Source organism: Astyanax mexicanus, unplaced genomic scaffold (assembly GCF_023375975.1).
Source record: "Astyanax mexicanus isolate ESR-SI-001 unplaced genomic scaffold, AstMex3_surface scaffold_36, whole genome shotgun sequence".
In the NCBI taxonomy this organism is placed as follows: Eukaryota; Metazoa; Chordata; class Actinopteri; order Characiformes; family Acestrorhamphidae; genus Astyanax; species Astyanax mexicanus.
This window is the reverse complement of record NW_026040046.1, coordinates 292,501-305,000: the sequence shown is the minus strand read 5'-3', so window position 1 is coordinate 305,000 and position 12,500 is coordinate 292,501. Positions and strand designations below refer to the sequence as shown.

The 12,500-nt window shown below is 46.6% G+C and overlaps 55 non-coding genes across 55 annotated transcripts in view; all 55 read right to left on the bottom strand.

The window, feature by feature from the left end:
• Nucleotides 1–89: 89 nt before the first annotated feature.
• LOC125790892 (5S ribosomal RNA) lies at nt 90–208 on the bottom strand. Its single transcript, XR_007430618.1, has one exon. It is a non-coding gene; the product is annotated as a 5S ribosomal RNA (ribosomal RNA).
• A 110-nt stretch (nt 209–318) lies between these two features.
• LOC125790891 (5S ribosomal RNA) lies at nt 319–437 on the bottom strand. The gene has a single exon (XR_007430617.1). It is a non-coding gene; the product is annotated as a 5S ribosomal RNA (ribosomal RNA).
• A 110-nt stretch (nt 438–547) lies between these two features.
• Nucleotides 548–666, bottom strand: LOC125792595 (5S ribosomal RNA). Its single transcript, XR_007432327.1, has one exon. It is a non-coding gene; the product is annotated as a 5S ribosomal RNA (ribosomal RNA).
• Nucleotides 667–776: 110 nt separating this feature from the next.
• LOC125792586 (5S ribosomal RNA) lies at nt 777–895 on the bottom strand. The gene has a single exon (XR_007432318.1). It is a non-coding gene; the product is annotated as a 5S ribosomal RNA (ribosomal RNA).
• Nucleotides 896–1,005: 110 nt separating this feature from the next.
• LOC125792055 (5S ribosomal RNA) lies at nt 1,006–1,124 on the bottom strand. Its single transcript, XR_007431787.1, has one exon. It is a non-coding gene; the product is annotated as a 5S ribosomal RNA (ribosomal RNA).
• A 110-nt stretch (nt 1,125–1,234) lies between these two features.
• Nucleotides 1,235–1,353, bottom strand: LOC125792597 (5S ribosomal RNA). Its single transcript, XR_007432329.1, has one exon. It is a non-coding gene; the product is annotated as a 5S ribosomal RNA (ribosomal RNA).
• A 110-nt stretch (nt 1,354–1,463) lies between these two features.
• Nucleotides 1,464–1,582, bottom strand: LOC125791689 (5S ribosomal RNA). The gene has a single exon (XR_007431421.1). It is a non-coding gene; the product is annotated as a 5S ribosomal RNA (ribosomal RNA).
• Nucleotides 1,583–1,692: 110 nt separating this feature from the next.
• Nucleotides 1,693–1,811, bottom strand: LOC125790890 (5S ribosomal RNA). The gene has a single exon (XR_007430616.1). It is a non-coding gene; the product is annotated as a 5S ribosomal RNA (ribosomal RNA).
• Nucleotides 1,812–1,921: 110 nt separating this feature from the next.
• On the bottom strand, nt 1,922–2,040 carry LOC125790889 (5S ribosomal RNA). The gene has a single exon (XR_007430615.1). It is a non-coding gene; the product is annotated as a 5S ribosomal RNA (ribosomal RNA).
• A 110-nt stretch (nt 2,041–2,150) lies between these two features.
• LOC125790888 (5S ribosomal RNA) lies at nt 2,151–2,269 on the bottom strand. Its single transcript, XR_007430614.1, has one exon. It is a non-coding gene; the product is annotated as a 5S ribosomal RNA (ribosomal RNA).
• A 110-nt stretch (nt 2,270–2,379) lies between these two features.
• On the bottom strand, nt 2,380–2,498 carry LOC125790887 (5S ribosomal RNA). Its single transcript, XR_007430613.1, has one exon. It is a non-coding gene; the product is annotated as a 5S ribosomal RNA (ribosomal RNA).
• A 110-nt stretch (nt 2,499–2,608) lies between these two features.
• On the bottom strand, nt 2,609–2,727 carry LOC125791645 (5S ribosomal RNA). Its single transcript, XR_007431375.1, has one exon. It is a non-coding gene; the product is annotated as a 5S ribosomal RNA (ribosomal RNA).
• Nucleotides 2,728–2,837: 110 nt separating this feature from the next.
• LOC125790886 (5S ribosomal RNA) lies at nt 2,838–2,956 on the bottom strand. The gene has a single exon (XR_007430612.1). It is a non-coding gene; the product is annotated as a 5S ribosomal RNA (ribosomal RNA).
• A 110-nt stretch (nt 2,957–3,066) lies between these two features.
• Nucleotides 3,067–3,185, bottom strand: LOC125792485 (5S ribosomal RNA). Its single transcript, XR_007432218.1, has one exon. It is a non-coding gene; the product is annotated as a 5S ribosomal RNA (ribosomal RNA).
• A 110-nt stretch (nt 3,186–3,295) lies between these two features.
• Nucleotides 3,296–3,414, bottom strand: LOC125792549 (5S ribosomal RNA). The gene has a single exon (XR_007432281.1). It is a non-coding gene; the product is annotated as a 5S ribosomal RNA (ribosomal RNA).
• A 110-nt stretch (nt 3,415–3,524) lies between these two features.
• Nucleotides 3,525–3,643, bottom strand: LOC125790884 (5S ribosomal RNA). Its single transcript, XR_007430610.1, has one exon. It is a non-coding gene; the product is annotated as a 5S ribosomal RNA (ribosomal RNA).
• A 110-nt stretch (nt 3,644–3,753) lies between these two features.
• On the bottom strand, nt 3,754–3,872 carry LOC125790883 (5S ribosomal RNA). Its single transcript, XR_007430609.1, has one exon. It is a non-coding gene; the product is annotated as a 5S ribosomal RNA (ribosomal RNA).
• Nucleotides 3,873–3,982: 110 nt separating this feature from the next.
• Nucleotides 3,983–4,101, bottom strand: LOC125790882 (5S ribosomal RNA). Its single transcript, XR_007430608.1, has one exon. It is a non-coding gene; the product is annotated as a 5S ribosomal RNA (ribosomal RNA).
• A 110-nt stretch (nt 4,102–4,211) lies between these two features.
• LOC125793051 (5S ribosomal RNA) lies at nt 4,212–4,330 on the bottom strand. The gene has a single exon (XR_007432642.1). It is a non-coding gene; the product is annotated as a 5S ribosomal RNA (ribosomal RNA).
• Nucleotides 4,331–4,440: 110 nt separating this feature from the next.
• On the bottom strand, nt 4,441–4,559 carry LOC125790881 (5S ribosomal RNA). The gene has a single exon (XR_007430607.1). It is a non-coding gene; the product is annotated as a 5S ribosomal RNA (ribosomal RNA).
• Nucleotides 4,560–4,669: 110 nt separating this feature from the next.
• On the bottom strand, nt 4,670–4,788 carry LOC125792333 (5S ribosomal RNA). Its single transcript, XR_007432065.1, has one exon. It is a non-coding gene; the product is annotated as a 5S ribosomal RNA (ribosomal RNA).
• A 110-nt stretch (nt 4,789–4,898) lies between these two features.
• Nucleotides 4,899–5,017, bottom strand: LOC125791639 (5S ribosomal RNA). The gene has a single exon (XR_007431368.1). It is a non-coding gene; the product is annotated as a 5S ribosomal RNA (ribosomal RNA).
• Nucleotides 5,018–5,127: 110 nt separating this feature from the next.
• Nucleotides 5,128–5,246, bottom strand: LOC125790880 (5S ribosomal RNA). The gene has a single exon (XR_007430606.1). It is a non-coding gene; the product is annotated as a 5S ribosomal RNA (ribosomal RNA).
• A 110-nt stretch (nt 5,247–5,356) lies between these two features.
• On the bottom strand, nt 5,357–5,475 carry LOC125790879 (5S ribosomal RNA). Its single transcript, XR_007430605.1, has one exon. It is a non-coding gene; the product is annotated as a 5S ribosomal RNA (ribosomal RNA).
• Nucleotides 5,476–5,585: 110 nt separating this feature from the next.
• LOC125790878 (5S ribosomal RNA) lies at nt 5,586–5,704 on the bottom strand. Its single transcript, XR_007430604.1, has one exon. It is a non-coding gene; the product is annotated as a 5S ribosomal RNA (ribosomal RNA).
• A 110-nt stretch (nt 5,705–5,814) lies between these two features.
• Nucleotides 5,815–5,933, bottom strand: LOC125791748 (5S ribosomal RNA). Its single transcript, XR_007431480.1, has one exon. It is a non-coding gene; the product is annotated as a 5S ribosomal RNA (ribosomal RNA).
• Nucleotides 5,934–6,043: 110 nt separating this feature from the next.
• Nucleotides 6,044–6,162, bottom strand: LOC125791739 (5S ribosomal RNA). Its single transcript, XR_007431471.1, has one exon. It is a non-coding gene; the product is annotated as a 5S ribosomal RNA (ribosomal RNA).
• Nucleotides 6,163–6,272: 110 nt separating this feature from the next.
• Nucleotides 6,273–6,391, bottom strand: LOC125792311 (5S ribosomal RNA). The gene has a single exon (XR_007432043.1). It is a non-coding gene; the product is annotated as a 5S ribosomal RNA (ribosomal RNA).
• A 110-nt stretch (nt 6,392–6,501) lies between these two features.
• On the bottom strand, nt 6,502–6,620 carry LOC125791696 (5S ribosomal RNA). Its single transcript, XR_007431428.1, has one exon. It is a non-coding gene; the product is annotated as a 5S ribosomal RNA (ribosomal RNA).
• A 110-nt stretch (nt 6,621–6,730) lies between these two features.
• LOC125790877 (5S ribosomal RNA) lies at nt 6,731–6,849 on the bottom strand. Its single transcript, XR_007430603.1, has one exon. It is a non-coding gene; the product is annotated as a 5S ribosomal RNA (ribosomal RNA).
• Nucleotides 6,850–6,959: 110 nt separating this feature from the next.
• On the bottom strand, nt 6,960–7,078 carry LOC125790876 (5S ribosomal RNA). Its single transcript, XR_007430602.1, has one exon. It is a non-coding gene; the product is annotated as a 5S ribosomal RNA (ribosomal RNA).
• A 110-nt stretch (nt 7,079–7,188) lies between these two features.
• On the bottom strand, nt 7,189–7,307 carry LOC125790875 (5S ribosomal RNA). Its single transcript, XR_007430601.1, has one exon. It is a non-coding gene; the product is annotated as a 5S ribosomal RNA (ribosomal RNA).
• Nucleotides 7,308–7,417: 110 nt separating this feature from the next.
• LOC125792309 (5S ribosomal RNA) lies at nt 7,418–7,536 on the bottom strand. Its single transcript, XR_007432041.1, has one exon. It is a non-coding gene; the product is annotated as a 5S ribosomal RNA (ribosomal RNA).
• A 110-nt stretch (nt 7,537–7,646) lies between these two features.
• On the bottom strand, nt 7,647–7,765 carry LOC125792308 (5S ribosomal RNA). The gene has a single exon (XR_007432040.1). It is a non-coding gene; the product is annotated as a 5S ribosomal RNA (ribosomal RNA).
• A 110-nt stretch (nt 7,766–7,875) lies between these two features.
• Nucleotides 7,876–7,994, bottom strand: LOC125791695 (5S ribosomal RNA). The gene has a single exon (XR_007431427.1). It is a non-coding gene; the product is annotated as a 5S ribosomal RNA (ribosomal RNA).
• Nucleotides 7,995–8,104: 110 nt separating this feature from the next.
• On the bottom strand, nt 8,105–8,223 carry LOC125790873 (5S ribosomal RNA). The gene has a single exon (XR_007430599.1). It is a non-coding gene; the product is annotated as a 5S ribosomal RNA (ribosomal RNA).
• A 110-nt stretch (nt 8,224–8,333) lies between these two features.
• Nucleotides 8,334–8,452, bottom strand: LOC125790872 (5S ribosomal RNA). The gene has a single exon (XR_007430598.1). It is a non-coding gene; the product is annotated as a 5S ribosomal RNA (ribosomal RNA).
• A 110-nt stretch (nt 8,453–8,562) lies between these two features.
• Nucleotides 8,563–8,681, bottom strand: LOC125790871 (5S ribosomal RNA). Its single transcript, XR_007430597.1, has one exon. It is a non-coding gene; the product is annotated as a 5S ribosomal RNA (ribosomal RNA).
• A 110-nt stretch (nt 8,682–8,791) lies between these two features.
• LOC125790870 (5S ribosomal RNA) lies at nt 8,792–8,910 on the bottom strand. Its single transcript, XR_007430596.1, has one exon. It is a non-coding gene; the product is annotated as a 5S ribosomal RNA (ribosomal RNA).
• A 110-nt stretch (nt 8,911–9,020) lies between these two features.
• LOC125791759 (5S ribosomal RNA) lies at nt 9,021–9,139 on the bottom strand. The gene has a single exon (XR_007431491.1). It is a non-coding gene; the product is annotated as a 5S ribosomal RNA (ribosomal RNA).
• A 109-nt stretch (nt 9,140–9,248) lies between these two features.
• Nucleotides 9,249–9,367, bottom strand: LOC125792011 (5S ribosomal RNA). Its single transcript, XR_007431743.1, has one exon. It is a non-coding gene; the product is annotated as a 5S ribosomal RNA (ribosomal RNA).
• A 110-nt stretch (nt 9,368–9,477) lies between these two features.
• LOC125790869 (5S ribosomal RNA) lies at nt 9,478–9,596 on the bottom strand. The gene has a single exon (XR_007430595.1). It is a non-coding gene; the product is annotated as a 5S ribosomal RNA (ribosomal RNA).
• Nucleotides 9,597–9,706: 110 nt separating this feature from the next.
• LOC125790868 (5S ribosomal RNA) lies at nt 9,707–9,825 on the bottom strand. Its single transcript, XR_007430594.1, has one exon. It is a non-coding gene; the product is annotated as a 5S ribosomal RNA (ribosomal RNA).
• Nucleotides 9,826–9,935: 110 nt separating this feature from the next.
• Nucleotides 9,936–10,054, bottom strand: LOC125792817 (5S ribosomal RNA). The gene has a single exon (XR_007432408.1). It is a non-coding gene; the product is annotated as a 5S ribosomal RNA (ribosomal RNA).
• Nucleotides 10,055–10,164: 110 nt separating this feature from the next.
• Nucleotides 10,165–10,283, bottom strand: LOC125792161 (5S ribosomal RNA). Its single transcript, XR_007431893.1, has one exon. It is a non-coding gene; the product is annotated as a 5S ribosomal RNA (ribosomal RNA).
• A 110-nt stretch (nt 10,284–10,393) lies between these two features.
• On the bottom strand, nt 10,394–10,512 carry LOC125790867 (5S ribosomal RNA). The gene has a single exon (XR_007430593.1). It is a non-coding gene; the product is annotated as a 5S ribosomal RNA (ribosomal RNA).
• A 110-nt stretch (nt 10,513–10,622) lies between these two features.
• LOC125792484 (5S ribosomal RNA) lies at nt 10,623–10,741 on the bottom strand. Its single transcript, XR_007432217.1, has one exon. It is a non-coding gene; the product is annotated as a 5S ribosomal RNA (ribosomal RNA).
• Nucleotides 10,742–10,851: 110 nt separating this feature from the next.
• Nucleotides 10,852–10,970, bottom strand: LOC125790866 (5S ribosomal RNA). Its single transcript, XR_007430592.1, has one exon. It is a non-coding gene; the product is annotated as a 5S ribosomal RNA (ribosomal RNA).
• Nucleotides 10,971–11,080: 110 nt separating this feature from the next.
• On the bottom strand, nt 11,081–11,199 carry LOC125791736 (5S ribosomal RNA). The gene has a single exon (XR_007431468.1). It is a non-coding gene; the product is annotated as a 5S ribosomal RNA (ribosomal RNA).
• Nucleotides 11,200–11,309: 110 nt separating this feature from the next.
• On the bottom strand, nt 11,310–11,428 carry LOC125790865 (5S ribosomal RNA). The gene has a single exon (XR_007430591.1). It is a non-coding gene; the product is annotated as a 5S ribosomal RNA (ribosomal RNA).
• A 110-nt stretch (nt 11,429–11,538) lies between these two features.
• LOC125790864 (5S ribosomal RNA) lies at nt 11,539–11,657 on the bottom strand. Its single transcript, XR_007430590.1, has one exon. It is a non-coding gene; the product is annotated as a 5S ribosomal RNA (ribosomal RNA).
• A 110-nt stretch (nt 11,658–11,767) lies between these two features.
• LOC125790862 (5S ribosomal RNA) lies at nt 11,768–11,886 on the bottom strand. Its single transcript, XR_007430588.1, has one exon. It is a non-coding gene; the product is annotated as a 5S ribosomal RNA (ribosomal RNA).
• Nucleotides 11,887–11,996: 110 nt separating this feature from the next.
• LOC125791637 (5S ribosomal RNA) lies at nt 11,997–12,115 on the bottom strand. The gene has a single exon (XR_007431366.1). It is a non-coding gene; the product is annotated as a 5S ribosomal RNA (ribosomal RNA).
• A 110-nt stretch (nt 12,116–12,225) lies between these two features.
• On the bottom strand, nt 12,226–12,344 carry LOC125790861 (5S ribosomal RNA). The gene has a single exon (XR_007430587.1). It is a non-coding gene; the product is annotated as a 5S ribosomal RNA (ribosomal RNA).
• Nucleotides 12,345–12,454: 110 nt separating this feature from the next.
• Nucleotides 12,455–12,500, bottom strand: part of LOC125790860 (5S ribosomal RNA) — a 119-nt gene continuing 73 nt past the window's right edge. The window contains exon 1 of the ribosomal RNA XR_007430586.1: nt 12,455–12,500. This exon is cut by the window's right edge and continues 73 nt beyond it. This is a non-coding gene — a ribosomal RNA (5S ribosomal RNA).

The window sequence follows — 12,500 nt, the reverse complement described above, 5'->3', positions numbered from 1 at the left end:
ACTACTTATGCAACTTCATCTATGTTGGGTTTCAGATAACAAACTAGTAATGTATAACAAGACCATGGTAATGGAAGCAAGAGGGGAAAAGCTTACAGCACCTGGTATTCCCAGGTGGTCTCCCATCCAAGTACTAACCAGGCCAAACCCTGCTTAGCTTCCGAGATCAGACGAGATCGGGCGTTCTCAGGGTAGTGTGACCGTAAGCCATTGCAGAGCTCTCATCAAGACTACTTATGCAACTTCATCTATGTTGGGTTTCAGATAACAAACTAGTAATGTATAACAAGACCATGGTAATGGAAGCAAGAGGGGAAAAGCTTACAGCACCTGGTATTCCCAGGTGGTCTCCCATCCAAGTACTAACCAGGCCAAACCCTGCTTAGCTTCCGAGATCAGACGAGATCGGGCGTTCTCAGGGTAGTGTGACCGTAAGCCATTGCAGAGCTCTCATCAAGACTACTTATGCAACTTCATCTATGTTGGGTTTCAGATAACAAACTAGTAATGTATAACAAGACCATGGTAATGGAAGCAAGAGGGGAAAAGCGTACAGCACCTGGTATTCCCAGGTGGTCTCCCATCCGAGTACTAACCAGGCCAAAACCTGCTTAGCTTCCGAGATCAGACGAGATCGGGCGTTCTCAGGGTAGTGTGACCGTAAGCCATTGCAGAGCTCTCATCAAGACTACTTATGCAACTTCATCTATGTTGGGTTTCAGATAACAAACTAGTAATGTATAACAAGACCATGGTAATGGAAGCAAGAGGGGAAAAGCGTACAGCACCTGGTATTCTCAGGTGGTCTCCCATCCAAGCACTAACCAGGCCAAACCCTGCTTAGCTTCCGAGATCAGACGAGATCGGGCGTTCTCAGGGTAGTGTGACCGTAAGCCATTGCAGAGCTCTCATCAAGACTACTTATGCAACTTCATCTATGTTGGGTTTCAGATAACAAACTAGTAATGTATAACAAGACCATGGTAATGGAAGCAAGAGGGGAAAAGCTTACAGCACCTGGTATTCCCAGGTGGTCTCCCATCCAAGTACTAACCTGGCCAAACACTGCTTAGCTTCCGAGATCAGACGAGATCGGGCGTTCTCAGGGTAGTGTGACCGTAAGCCATTGCAGAGCTCTCATCAAGACTACTTATGCAACTTCATCTATGTTGGGTTTCAGATAACAAACTAGTAATGTATAACAAGACCATGGTAATGGAAGCAAGAGGGGAAAAGCTTACAGCACCTGGTATTCCCAGGTGGTCTCCCATCCAAGTACTAACCAGGCCAAACCCTGCTTAGCTTCCGAGATCAGACGAGATTGGGCGTTCTCAGGGTAGTGTGACCGTAAGGCATTGCAGAGCTCTCATCAAGACTACTTATGCAACTTCATCTATGTTGGGTTTCAGATAACAAACTAGTAATCTATAACAAGACCATGGTAATGGAAGCAAGAGGGGAAAAGCTTACAGCACCTGGTATTCCCAGGTGGTCTCCCATCCAAGTACTAACCAGGCCAAACCCTGCTTAGCTTCCGAGATCAAACGAGATCGGGCGTTCTCAGGGTAGTGTGACCGTAAGCCATTGCAGAGCTCTCATCAAGACTACTTATGCAACTTCATCTATGTTGGGTTTCAGATAACAAACTAGTAATGTATAACAAGACCATGGTAATGGAAGCAAGAGGGGAAAAGCTTACAGCACCTGGTATTCCCAGGTGGTCTCCCATCCAAGTACTAACCAGGCCAAACCCTGCTTAGCTTCCGAGATCAGACGAGATCGGGCGTTCTCAGGGTAGTGTGACCGTAAGCCATTGCAGAGCTCTCATCAAGACTACTTATGCAACTTCATCTATGTTGGGTTTCAGATAACAAACAAGTAATGTATAACAAGACCATGGTAATGGAAGCAAGAGGGGAAAAGCTTACAGCACCTGGTATTCCCAGGTGGTCTCCCATCCAAGTACTAACCAGGCCAAACCCTGCTTAGCTTCCGAGATCAGACGAGATCGGGCGTTCTCAGGGTAGTGTGACCGTAAGCCATTGCAGAGCTCTCATCAAGACTACTTATGCAACTTCATCTATGTTGGGTTTCAGATAACAAACTAGTAATGTATAACAAGACCATGGTAATGGACGCAAGAGGGGAAAAGCTTACAGCACCTGGTATTCCCAGGTGGTCTCCCATCCAAGTACTAACCAGGCCAAACCCTGCTTAGCTTCCGAGATCAGACGAGATCGGGCGTTCTCAGGGTAGTGTGACCGTAAGCCATTGCAGAGCTCTCATCAAGACTACTCATGCAACTTCATCTATGTTGGGTTTCAGATAACAAACTAGTAATGTATAACAAGACCATGGTAATGGAAGCAAGAGGGGAAAAGCTTACAGCACCTGGTATTCCCAGGTGGTCTCCCATCCAAGTACTAACCAGGCCAAACCCTGCTTAGCTTCCGAGATCAGACGAGATCGGGCGTTCTCAGGGTAGTGTGACCGTAAGCCATTGCAGAGCTCTCATCAAGACTACTTATGCAACTTCATCTATGTTGGGTTTCAGATAACAAACTAGTAATGTATAACAAGACCATGGTAATGGAAGCAAGAGGGGAAAAGCTTACAGCACCTGGTATTCCCAGGTGGTCTCCCATCCAAGTACTATCCAGGCCAAACCCTGCTTAGCTTCCGAGATCAGACGAGATCGGGCGTTCTCAGGGTAGTGTGACCGTAAGCAATTGCAGAGCTCTCATCAAGACTACTTATGCAACTTCATCTATGTTGGGTTTCAGATAAGAAACTAGTAATGTATAACAAGACCATGGTAATGGAAGCAAGAGGGGAAAAGCTTACAGCACCTGGTATTCCCAGGTGGTCTCCCATCCAAGTACTAACCAGGCCAAACCCTGCTTAGCTTCCGAGATCAGACGAGATCGGGCGTTCTCAGGGTAGTGTGACCGTAAGCCATTGCAGAGCTCTCATCAAGACTACTTATGCAACTTCATCTATGTTGGGTTTCAGATAAGAAACTAGTAATGTATAACAAGACCATGGTAATGGAAGAAAGAGAGGAAAAGCTTACAGCACCTGGTATTCCCAGGTGGTCTCCCATCCAAGTACTAACCAGGCCAAACCCTGCTTAGCTTCCGAGATCAGACGAGATGGGGCGTTCTCAGGGTAGTGTGACCGTAAGCCATTGCAGAGCTCTCATCAAGACTACTTATGCAACTTCATCTATGTTGGGTTTCAGATAACAAACTAGTAATGTATAACAAGACCATGGTAATGGAAGCAAGAGGGGAAAAGCATACAGCACCTGGTATTCCCAGGTGGTCCCCCATCCAAGTACTAACCAGGCCAAAACCTGCTTAGCTTCCGAGATCAGACGAGATCGGGCGTTCTCAGGGTAGTGTGACCGTAAGCCATTGCAGAGCTCTCATCAAGACTACTTATGCAACTTCATCTATGTTGGGTTTCAGATAACAAACTAGTAATGTATAACAAGACCATGGTAATGGAAGCAAGAGGGGAAAAGCTTACAGCACCTGGTATTCCCAGGTGGTCTCCCATCCAAGTACTAACCAGGCCAAACCCTGCTTAGCTTCCGAGATCAGACGAGATCGGGCGTTCTCAGGGTAGTGTGACCGTAAGCCATTGCAGAGCTCTCATCAAGACTCCTTATGCAACTTCATCTATGTTGGGTTTCAGATAACAAACTAGTAATGTATAACAAGACCATGGTAATGGAAGCAAGAGGGGAAAAGCTTACAGCACCTGGTATTCCCAGGTGGTCTCCCATCCAAGTACTAACCAGGCCAAACCCTGCTTAGCTTCCGAGATCAGACGAGATCGGGCGTTCTCAGGGTAGTGTGACCGTAAGCCATTGAAGAGCTCTCATCAAGACTACTTATGCAACTTCATCTATGTTGGGTTTCAGATAAAAAACTAGTAATGTATAACAAGACAATGGTAATGGAAGCAAGAGGGGAAAAGCTTACAGCACCTGGTATTCCCAGGTGGTCTCCCATCCAAGTACTAACCAGGCCAAACCCTGCTTAGCTTCCGAGATCAGACGAGATCGGGCGTTCTCAGGGTAGTGTGACCGTAAGCCATTGCAGAGCTCTCATCAAGACTACTTATGCAACTTCATCTATGTTGGGTTTCAGATAACAAACTAGTAATGTATAACAAGACCATGGTAATGGAAGCAAGAGGGGAAAAGCTTACAGCACCAGGTATTCCCAGGTGGTCTCCCATCCAAGTACTAACCAGGCCAAACCCTGCTTAGCTTCCGAGATCGGACGAGATCGGGCGTTCTCAGGGTAGTGTGACTGTAAGCCATTGCAGAGCTCTCATCAAGACTACTTATGCAACTTCATCTATGTTGGGTTTCAGATAACAAACTAGTAATGTATAACAAGACCATGGTAATGGAAGCAAGAGGGGAAAAGCTTACAGCACCTGGTATTCCCAGGTGGTCTCCCATCCAAGTACTAACCAGGCCAAACCCTGCTTAGCTTCCGAGATCAGACGAGATCGGGCGTTCTCAGGGTAGTGTGACCGTAAGCCATTGCAGAGCTCTCATCAAGACTACTTATGCAACTTCATCTATGTTGGGTTTCAGATAACAAACTAGTAATGTATAACAAGACCATGGTAATGGAAGCAAGAGGGGAAAAGCTTACAGCACCTGGTAATCCCAGGTGGTCTCCCATCCAAGTACTAACCAGGCCAAACCCTGCTTAGCTTCCGAGATCAGACGAGATCGGGCGTTCTCAGGGTAGTGTGACCGTAAGCCATTGCAGAGCTCTCATCAAGACTACTTATGCAACTTCATCTATGTTGGGTTTCAGATAACAAACTAGTAATGTATAACAAGACCATGGTAATGGAAGCAAGAGGGGAAAAGCTTACAGCACCAGGTATTCCCAGGTGGTCTCCCATCCAAGTACTAACCAGGCCAAACCCTGCTTAGCTTCCGAGATCAGACGAGATCGGGCGTTCTCAGGGTAGTGTGACTGTAAGCCATTGCAGAGCTCTCATCAAGACTACTTATGCAACTTCATCTATGTTGGGTTTCAGATAACAAACTAGTAATGTATAACAAGACCATGGTAATGGAAGCAAGAGGGGAAAAGCTTACAGCACCTGGTATTCCCAGGTGGTCTCCCATCCAAGTACTAACCAGGCCAAACCCTGCTTAGCTTCCGAGATCAGACGAGATCGGGCGTTCTCAGGGTAGTGTGACCGTAAGCCATTGCAGAGCTCTCATCAAGACTACTTATGCAACTTCATCTATGTTGGGTTTCAGATAACAAACTAGTAATGTATAACAAGACCATGGTAATGGAAGCAAGAGGGGAAAAGCTTACAGCACCTGGTATTCCCAGGTGGTCTCCCATCCAAGTACTAACCAGGCCAAACCCTGCTTAGCTTCCGAGATCAGACGAGATCGGGCGTTCTCAGGGTAGTGTGACCGTAAGCCATTGCAGAGCTCTCATCAAGACTACTTATGCAACTTCATCTATGTTGGGTTTCAGATAACAAACAAGTAATGTATAACAAGACCATGGTAATGGAAGCAAGAGGGGAAAAGCTTACAGCACCTGGTATTCCCAGGTGGTCTCCCATCCAAGTACTAACCAGGCCAAACCCTGCTTAGCTTCCGAGATCAGACGAGATCGGGCGTTCTCAGGGTAGTGTGACCGTAAGCCATTGCAGAGCTCTCATCAAGACTACTTATGCAACTTCATCTATGTTGGGTTTCAGATAACAAACTAGTAATGTATAACAAGACCATGGTAATGGACGCAAGAGGGGAAAAGCTTACAGCACCTGGTATTCCCAGGTGGTCTCCCATCCAAGTACTAACCAGGCCAAACCCTGCTTAGCTTCCGAGATCAGACGAGATCGGGTGTTCTCAGGGTAGTGTGACCGTAAGCCATTGCAGAGCTCTCATCAAGACTACTCATGCAACTTCATCTATGTTGGGTTTCAGATAACAAACTAGTAATGTATAACAAGACCATGGTAATGGAAGCAAGAGGGGAAAAGCTTACAGCACCTGGTATTCCCAGGTGGTCTCCCATCCAAGTACTAACCAGGCCAAACCCTGCTTAGCTTCCGAGATCCGACGAGATCGGGCGTTCTCAGGGTAGTGTGACCGTAAGCCATTGCAGAGCTCTTATCAAGACTACTTATGCAACTTCATCTATGTTGGGTTTCAGATAACAAACTAGTAATGTATAACAAGACCATGGTAATGGAAGCAAGAGGGGAAAAGCTTACAGCACCTGGTATTCCCAGGTGGTCTCCCATCCAAGTACTAACCAGGCCAAACCCTGCTTAGCTTCCGAGATCAGACGAGATTGGGCGTTCTCAGGGTAGTGTGACCGTAAGCCATTGCAGAGCTCTCATCAAGACTACTTATGCAACTTCATCTATGTTGGGTTTCAGATAACAAACTAGTAATGTATAACAAGACCATGGTAATGGAAGCAAGAGGGGAAAAGCTTACAGCACCAGGCATTCCCAGGTGGTCTCCCATCCAAGTACTAACCAGGCCAAACCCTGCTTAGCTTCCGAGATCGGACGAGATCGGGCGTTCTCAGGGTAGTGTGACTGTAAGCCATTGCAGAGCTCTCATCAAGACTACTTATGCAACTTCATCTATGTTGGGTTTCAGATAACAAACTAGTAATGTATAACAAGACCATGGTAATGGAAGCAAGAGGGGAAAAGCTTACAGCACCTGGTATTCCCAGGTGGTCTCCCATCCAAGTACTAACCAGGCCAAACCCTGCTTAGCTTCCGAGATCAGACGAGATCGGGCGTTCTCAGGGTAGTGTGACCGTAAGCCATTGCAGAGCTCTCATCAAGACTACTTATGCAACTTCATCTATGTTGGGTTTCAGATAACAAACTAGTAATGTATAACATGACCATGGTAATGGAAGCAAGAGGGGAAAAGCTTACAGCACCTGGTATTCCCAGGTGGTCTCCCATCCAAGTACTAACCAGGCCAAACCCTGCTTAGCTTCCGAGATCAGACGAGATCGGGCGTTCTCAGGGTAGTGTGACCGTAAGCCATTGCAGAGCTCTCATCAAGACTACTTATGCAACTTCATCTATGTTGGGTTTCAGATAACAAACTAGTAATGTATAACAAGACCATGGTAATGGACGCAAGAGGGGAAAAGCTTACAGCACCTGGTATTCCCAGGTGGTCTCCCATCCAAGTACTAACCAGGCCAAACCCTGCTTAGCTTCCGAGATCAGACGAGATCGGGCGTTCTCAGGGTAGTGTGACCGTAAGCCATTGCAGAGCTCTCATCAAGACTACTCATGCAACTTCATCTATGTTGGGTTTCAGATAACAAACTAGTAATGTATAACAAGACCATGGTAATGGAAGCAAGAGGGGAAAAGCTTACAGCACCTGGTATTCCCAGGTGGTCTCCCATCCAAGTACTAACCAGGCCAAACCCTGCTTAGCTTCCGAGATCAGACGAGATTGGGCGTTCTCAGGGTAGTGTGACCGTAAGCCATTGCAGAGCTCTTATCAAGACTACTTATGCAACTTCATCTATGTTGGGTTTCAGATAACAAACTAGTAATGTATAACAAGACCATGGTAATGGAAGCAAGAGGGGAAAAGCTTACAGCACCTGGTATTCCCAGGTGGTCTCCCATCCAAGTACTAACCAGGCCAAACCCTGCTTAGCTTCCGAGATCAGACGAGATTGGGCGTTCTCAGGGTAGTGTGACCGTAAGCCATTGCAGAGCTCTCATCAAGACTACTTATGCAACTTCATCTATGTTGGGTTTCAGATAACAAACTAGTAATGTATAACAAGACCATGGTAATGGAAGCAAGAGGGGAAAAGCTTACAGCACCAGGCATTCCCAGGTGGTCTCCCATCCAAGTACTAACCAGGCCAAACCCTGCTTAGCTTCCGAGATCGGACGAGATCGGGCGTTCTCAGGGTAGTGTGACTGTAAGCCATTGCAGAGCTCTCATCAAGACTACTTATGCAACTTCATCTATGTTGGGTTTCAGATAACAAACTAGTAATGTATAACAAGACCATGGTAATGGAAGCAAGAGGGGAAAAGCTTACAGCACCTGGTATTCCCAGGTGGTCTCCCATCCAAGTACTAACCAGGCCAAACCCTGCTTAGCTTCCGAGATCAGACGAGATCGGGCGTTCTCAGGGTAGTGTGACCGTAAGCCATTGCAGAGCTCTCATCAAGACTACTTATGCAACTTCATCTATGTTGGGTTTCAGATAACAAACTAGTAATGTATAACATGACCATGGTAATGGAAGCAAGAGGGGAAAAGCTTACAGCACCTGGTATTCCCAGGTGGTCTCCCATCCAAGTACTAACCAGGCCAAACCCTGCTTAGCTTCCGAGATCAGACGAGATCGGGCGTTCTCAGGGTAGTGTGACCGTAAGCCATTGCAGAGCTCTCATCAAGACTACTTATGCAACTTCATCTATGTTGGGTTTCAGATAACAAACTAGTAATTTATAACAAGACCATGGTAATGGAAGCAAGAGGGGAAAAGCTTACAGCACCTGGTATTCCCAGGTGGTCTCCCATCCAAGTACTAACCAGGCCAAACCCTGCTTAGCTTCCGAGATCAGACGAGATCGGGCGTTCTCAGGGTAGTGTGACCGTAAGCCATTGCAGAGCTCTCATCAAGACTACTTATGCAACTTCATCTATGTTGGGTTTCAGATAACAAACTAGTAATGTATAACAAGACCATGGTAATGGAAGCAAGAGGGGAAAAGCTTACAGCACCTGGTATTCCCAGGTGGTCTCCCATCCAAGTACTAACCAGGCCAAACCCTGCTTAGCTTCCGAGATCAGACGAGATCGGGCGTTCTCAGGGTAGTGTGACCGTAAGCCATTGCAGAGCTCTCATCAAGACTACTTATGCAACTTCATCTATGTTGGGTTTCAGATAACAAACTAGTAATGTATAACAAGACCATGGTAATGGAAGCAAGAGGGGAAAAGCTTACAGCACCTGGTATTCCCAGGTGGTCTCCCATCCAAGTACTAACCAGGCCAAACCCTGCTTAGCTTCCGAGCTCAGACGAGATCGGGCGTTCTCAGGGTAGTGTGACCGTAAGCCATCGCAGAGCTCTCATCAAGACTACTTATGCAACTTCATCTATGTTGGGTTTCAGATAACAAACTAGTAATGTATAACAAGACCATGGTAATGGAAGCAAGAGGGGAAATCTTACAGCACCTGGTATTCCCAGGTGGTCTCCCATCCAAGTACTAACCAGGCCAAACCCTGCTTAGCTTCCGAGATCAGACGAGATCGGGCGTTCTCAGGGTAGTGTGACCGTAAGCCATTGCAGAGCTCTCATCAAGACTACTTATGCAACTTCATCTATGTTGGGTTTCAGATAACAAACTAGTAATGTATAACAAGACCATGGTAATGGAAGCAAGAGGGGAAAAGCTTACAGCACCTGGTATTCCCAGGTGGTCTCCCATCCAAGTACTAACCAGGCCAAACCCTGCTTAGCTTCCGAGATCAGACGAGATCGGGCGTTCTCAGGGTAGTGTGACCGTAAGCCATTGCAGATCTCTCATCAAGACTACTTATGCAACTTCATCTATGTTGGGTTTCAGATAACAAACTAGTAATGTATAACAAGACCATGGTAATGGAAGCAAGAGGGGAAAAGCTTACAGCACCTGGTATTCCCAGGTGGTCTCCCATCCAAGTACTAACCAGGCCAAACCCTGCTTAGCTTCCGAGATCAGACGAGATCGGGCGTTCTCAGGGTAGTGTGACCGTAAGCCATTGCAGAGCTCTCATCAAGACTACTTATGCAACTTCATCTATGTTGGGTTTCAGATAACAAACTAGTAATGTATAACAAGACCATGGTAATGGAAGCAAGAGGGGAAAAGCTTACAGCACCTGGTATTCCCAGGTGGTCTCCCATCCAAGTACTAACCAGGCCAAACCCTGCTTAGCTTCCGAGATCAGATGAGATCGGGCGTTCTCAGGGTAGTGTGACCGTAAGCCATTGCAGAGCTCTCATCAAGACTACTTATGCAACTTCATCTATGTTGGGTTTCAGATAACAAACTAGTAATGTATAACAAGACCATGGTAATGGAAGCAAGAGGGGAAAAGCTTACAGCACCTGGTATTCCCAGGTGGTCTCCAATCCAAGTACTAACCAGGCCAAACCCTGCTTAGCTTCCGAGATCAGACGAGATCGGGTGTTCTCAGGGTAGTGTGACCGTAAGCCATTGCAGAGCTCTCATCAAGACTACTTATGCAACTTCATCTATGTTGGGTTTCAGATAACAAACTAGTAATGTATAACAAGACCATGGTAATGGAAGCAAGAGGGGAAAAGCTTACAGCACCTGGTATTCCCAGGTGGTCTCCCATCCAAGTACTAACCAGGCCAAACCCTGCTTAGCTTCCGAGATCAGACGAGATCGGGCGTTCTCAGGGTAGTGTGACCGTAAGCCATTGCAGAGCTCTCATCAAGACTACTTATGCAACTTCATCTATGTTGGGTTTCAGATAACAAACTAGTAATGTATAACAAGACCATGGTAATGGAAGCAAGAGGGGAAAAGCTTACAGCACCTGGTATTCCCAGGTGGTCTCCCATCCAAGTACTAACCAGGCCAAACCCTGCTTAGCTTCCGAGATCAGACGAGATGGGGCGTTCTCAGGGTAGTGTGACCGTAAGCCATTGCAGAGCTCTCATCAAGACTACTTATGCAACTTCATCTATGTTGGGTTTCAGATAACAAACTAGTAATGTATAACAAGACCATGGTAATGGAAGCAAGAGGGGAAAAGCTTACAGCACCTGGTATTCCCAGGTGGTCTCCCATCCAAGTACTAACCAGGCCAAACCCTGCTTAGCTTCCGAGATCAGACGAGATCGGGCGTTCTCAGGGTAGTGTGACCGTAAGCCATTGCAGAGCTCTCATCAAGACTACTTATGCAACTTCATCTATGTTGGGTTTCAGATAACAAACTAGTAATCTATAACAAGACCATGGTAATGGAAGCAAGAGGGGAAAAGCTTACAGCACCTGGTATTCCCAGGTGGTCTCCCAACCAAGTACTAACCAGGCCAAACCCTGCTTAGCTTCCGAGATCAGACGAGATCGGGCGTTCTCAGGGTAGTGTGACCGTAAGCCATTGCAGAGCTCTCATCAAGACTACTTATGCAACTTCATCTATGTTGGGTTTCAGATAACAAACTAGTAATGTATAACAAGACCATGGTAATGGAAGCAAGAGGGGAAAAGCTTACAGCACCTGGTATTCCCAGGTGGTCTCCCATCCAAGTACTAACCAGGCCAAACCCTGCTTAGCTTCCGAGATCAGACGAGATCGGGCGTTCTCAGGGTAGTGTGACCGTAAGCCATTGCAGAGCTCTCATCAAGACTACTTATGCAACTTCATCTATGTTGGGTTTCAGATAACAAACTAGTAATGTATAACAAGACCATGGTAATGGAAGCAAGAGGGGAAAAGCTTACAGCACCTGGTATTCCCAGGTGGTCTCCCATCCAAGTACTAACCAGGCCAAACCCTGCTTAGCTTCCGAGATCAGACGAGATCGGGCGTTCTCAGGGTAGTGTGACCGTAAGCCATTGCAGAGCTGTCATCAAGACTACTTATGCAACTTCATCTATGTTGGGTTTCAGATAACAAACTAGTAATGTATAACAAGACCATGGTAATGGAAGCAAGAGGGGAAAAGCTTACAGCACCTGGTATTCCCAGGTGGTCTCCCATCCAAGTACTAACCAGGCCAAACCCTGCTTAGCTTCCGAGATCAGACGAGATCGGGCGTTCTCAGGGTAGTGTGACCGTAAGCCATTGCAGAGCTCTCATCAAGACTACTTATGCAACTTCATCTATGTTGGGTTTCAGATAACAAACTAGTAATGTATAACAAGACCATGGTAATGGAAGCAAGAGGGGAAAAGCTTACAGCACCTGGTATTCCCAGGTGGTCTCCCATCCAAGTACTAACCAGGCCAAACCCTGCTTAGCTTCCGAGATCAGACGAGATCGGGTGTTCTCAGGGTAGTGTGACCGTAAGCCATTGCAGAGCTCTCATCAAGACTACTTATGCAACTTCATCTATGTTGGGTTTCAGATAACAAACTAGTAATGTATAACAAGACCATGGTAATGGAAGCAAGAGGGGAAAAGCTTACAGCACCTGGTATTCCCAGGTGGTCTCCCATCCAAGTACTAACCAGGCCAAACCCTGCTTAGCTTCCGAGATCAGACGAGATCGGGCGTTCTCAGGGTAGTGTGACCGTAAGCCATTGCAGAGCTCTCATCAAGACTACTTATGCAACTTCATCTATGTTGGGTTTCAGATAACAAACTAGTAATGTATAACAAGACCATGGTAATGGAAGCAAGAGGGGAAAAGCTTACAGCACCTGGTATTCCCAGGTGGTCTCCCATCCAAGTACT